At 47.6% G+C, this 3,798-nt stretch overlaps 1 long non-coding RNA gene across 1 annotated transcript; it reads right to left on the bottom strand.

Annotated features, from left to right (window-relative positions):
* Positions 1-908: 908 nt before the first annotated feature.
* Positions 909-1,699, bottom strand: LOC140721780 (uncharacterized). The gene is made up of 3 exons (XR_012097455.1): positions 1,573-1,699; positions 1,250-1,417; positions 909-1,102 (listed from the first exon to the last, which is right to left on the bottom strand). It is a non-coding gene; the product is annotated as an uncharacterized lncRNA (long non-coding RNA).
* Positions 1,700-3,798: the final 2,099 nt, after the last annotated feature.

Raw genomic sequence — 3,798 nt, forward strand, 5'->3', positions numbered from 1 at the left:
CTGATTTCCAAAAGGCATACAGTTAAAGATGGCCTATTTTTTTTTTTTTAATTTCCATCTTTTAGTTTCAAAATAACAAAAAAGGAAAAGTGCACGAGGTAAAAGTTTGGGCCCCCTGCATGGTCACTACTTAGTAACACCCCCTTTGGCAAGTATCACAGTTTGTAAACACTTTTTTGTAGCCAGATAAGAATCTTTCAATTCTTATTTGGGGTATTTTCGCCCATTCTTCCTTGCAAAAGTCTTCTAGTTCTGTGAGGTTCTTGGGCCGACTTGCATGCACCGCTCTTTTGAGGTCTATTTACAGATTCTCGATGATGTTTAGGTCGAGGGACTGAGAGAGTCATGGCAAAACCTTTAGCATTATCGTCTTGAGGTAATCCATTGTGGATTTTGAGGTGTGTTTAGGATCATTATCCTGTTGTAGAAGCCATCCTCTTTTCATCTTCAGCTTTTTTACAGACGGTGTGATGTTTGCTTCCAGAATTTGCTGGTATTTAATTGAATTAATTCTCCCCTCTACCAGTAAATGTTCCCCGTGCCACTGACTGCAACACAAGCCCGAAGCATGATCATTCCACCCCAGTGTTTAACAGTTGGAGAGGTGTTCTTTTCATGAAATTCTCCACCTCTTTTTCTCCAAACATTCCTTTGTTCATTGCGGCCTAAAAGTTCCATTTTAACTTCATCAGTCCACAGGACTTCTTTCCAAAATGCATCGGATTTGTTTAGATGCTCCTTTAAACCTTTTGAATAGAACTTTTTGGCCACAATGAACAAAGGTATGTTTATATGTACAGTATAAAGATAAGTATATATGTACAATATCTGAAATACATCTTATTGAAATGTTTGTTTGATGATGAACTTTAATGAAAAATAAATTACAAAAAAAGAACGGTTATAAATTAAACTTGGCGCCCGGCCATTAAAGGGAGGGAGTGAAAGGGGAGGGCATGGATTTGGGAAAAATGTCCCCTTCCCGCGGGCGGGGATGTTCACACATTCAGATGTTCACAGGAACACTCTCAGTCCAATTCTGGGTTTCCGGAGAGATCTCAGTTCCTCCTCCCCGGTCTCACTGAACCGATTCCCCCACAGCCTGAAACAGATGGGAGAATAAAGATGAAATAAACAGATTACACAACAGTGTCAGTAACAGGGGACTGGGGTTACTGTTTCAAGAACAATCACAGACCCGCAGATCCGCTGATATTTTATCACATTGAACGTCAACACGAACACTCACAGAATCCACTCCAGACTCGGGAGGGTCAGTATGAGGCGGCGGAGAGCGGGGACAGATCGGTCAGTCAGCGAGTTTGATCCCAGGATCAGATCCGACAGTGATGGGTTTGTACTGAGAGCGGAGATAAGATCCCCGGCAGCAGAATCTGTGAGACCGACATCCCGCAGCCTGGAGATGAGACAGAGTGAGGGTAAAGGACGTTGAGAGACAGGAGACGGTACAAATCCCCAGTGTTTATCAGTAACACAACTACTGATCACATTAATGTTCAGTGTCAGACACCCAGTGACTGTAAACACAATCTCCCACAGTCTGGTACTTACCACAGTGTCTGTATTTTACACTCCGGGTTCCTCAGAGCCGCAGAAACCAGTTTCACTCCTGAATCTCCCAGTTTATTATAACTCAGATTCAGCTCCGTCAGTGATAGGTTTGTACTGAGAGCGGAAGCGAGATCCTCGGCACCAGAATCTGTGAGACCGATACGGCTCAGCCTGGAGATGAGAGAGAGTGATGGTGAAGGACACAGAGAGACAGGAGACGGTACAAATTCCCAGTGTTTATCAGTAACACAACTACTGATCACATTAATGTTCAGTGTCAGACACCCAGTGACTGTAAACACAATCTCACACAGTCTGGTACTTACCACAGTTTCTGTATTTTACACTCCGGATTCCTCAGAGCCGCAGACACCGGTTTCACTCCTGAATCTCCCAGGTCATTCGTCCCAAGTCTAAACACAAACAGACAGATTGATGAACAAAGTGATTCAAACAGTGGGTCTGAGGGAATTTCTCTCACTCGGATATTTCAGGAAACATTAAACCCTTCAGTAAGTCATCGATCGGGGTTCCCATCACAGCCAATGCCCATCACTGCCCATCTCCAGTGTATTTACCGAAAGTCAGTAACTTATTTTGTCACTGTGACCCTGTAAACTCCACATATTCTGACTTGTTTGCCGCTGGCTAGAAAAGTGTTCCTGACGTGAGAGGGTCCGGAAGGGTACGGCCTGAAGAATGTCCTGAACGGTGTGGGAATATCCCACGGAGAGGAAGAATAGTGAATGGGAAAGTGCCGATGGGAGATAGTGAAAGAGACCCCACTTGAGGAAAAGGGATAAGGGAGACAGAACCTGCAGGAGGAAAAGGAATGGAGAAGTAGAAATCCAGCAGGAGGAAGGCGGATGGGGAGGAGTGATCACACGGGAGGAAGGAGGAAGAGGAAGAGAAATACAACAGGAGGAATGGGGATGGAGAAGAGAGATCCCAGAGGAGGAATGAGGTATGTGGATGAGATATTGCACAGGAGGAAGGGCAATGGGAAAGAGAGATCCCACTGGAGGAATATTTCTTCACTATTCTTGGTTGGTGCGCCTGTAACGAAACCCAATTTCCCTCGGGATCAATAAATATGTCTGTCTGTCTGTCTGTCTGTCTGGAAGGGGGATGGGGAAGAGAGATCCCACAGGAGGAAGTGGGGTTGGGGAAGAGAGATTCCACAGGAGGAAGTGGGGTTGGGGAAGAGAGATCCCACAGGAGGAAGGGGGTTGGGGAAGAGAGATCCTACAGGAGGAAGGGGGATGCGGAAGAGAGATCCCACAGGAGGAAGTGGGGATGGGGAAGAGAGATCCCACAGGAGGAAGGGGGGATGGGGAAGAGAGATCCCACAGGAGGAAGTGGGGTTGGGGATGTGAGATCCCACAGGAGGAAGTGGGGTTGGGGAAGAGAGATCCCACAGGAGGAAGGGGGGATGCGGAAGAGAGATCCCACAGGACGAATGGAAATGGGGGAGAGATCCCACAGGAGGAAGGGGGATGGGGAAGAGAGATCCCACAGGAGGAAGGGGGATGGGGAAGAGAGATCCCACAGGAGGAAGTGGGGTTGGGGAAGAGAGATCCCACAGGAGGAAGGGGGGATGCGGAAGAGAGATCCCACAGGAGGAAGTGGGGTTGGGGAAGAGAGATCCCACAGGAGGAAGTGGGGTTGGGGAAGACAGATCCATCAGGACGAATGGAAATGGGGGAGAGATCCCACAGGAGGAAGGGGGGATGCGGAAGAGAGATCGCATGGACGATAAAAATGGGAAATCATAATCCACAAGACGAGAGGATGCAGAAAAAGATTACATTGGAAGGGCTGGTCTCAACTGAGGCCCACAATCGGGAGAGGATATTCCATCATGGAGTCTGGGTATCTCTTGGTGAGTACATTCACACAGGTGTAAAGGCGTGACAGTCTGCTGACGGTCTCTTGTCCCTCACCGGGAAGGGGGTGTGAATCTCTGACCCACCTGCTGCAGGCAGTGTCGGTCTGGGTGTCAGTAACAGTGAGAAGGAACATTGTCAATGGACGTGTCACAGGCAGCGAGAAACACGGCCATTCCTGTGATTTACTTTCATTAAACCAATGGCCGTGGTTCACTGATCTGATGAAGTCTCCAACATCCCTTCACAAGGAACCACAGAACCCTCCCGTCCTTGGGGAATTACTGACCGATCCCCTGGGCATTTGTCACAATTCTTCACAATTGGAATCATTACAGTT

The sequence above is a fragment of the Hemitrygon akajei genome, unplaced genomic scaffold (genome assembly GCF_048418815.1).
Source record: "Hemitrygon akajei unplaced genomic scaffold, sHemAka1.3 Scf000061, whole genome shotgun sequence".
NCBI lineage: Eukaryota > Metazoa > Chordata > Chondrichthyes > Myliobatiformes > Dasyatidae > Hemitrygon > Hemitrygon akajei.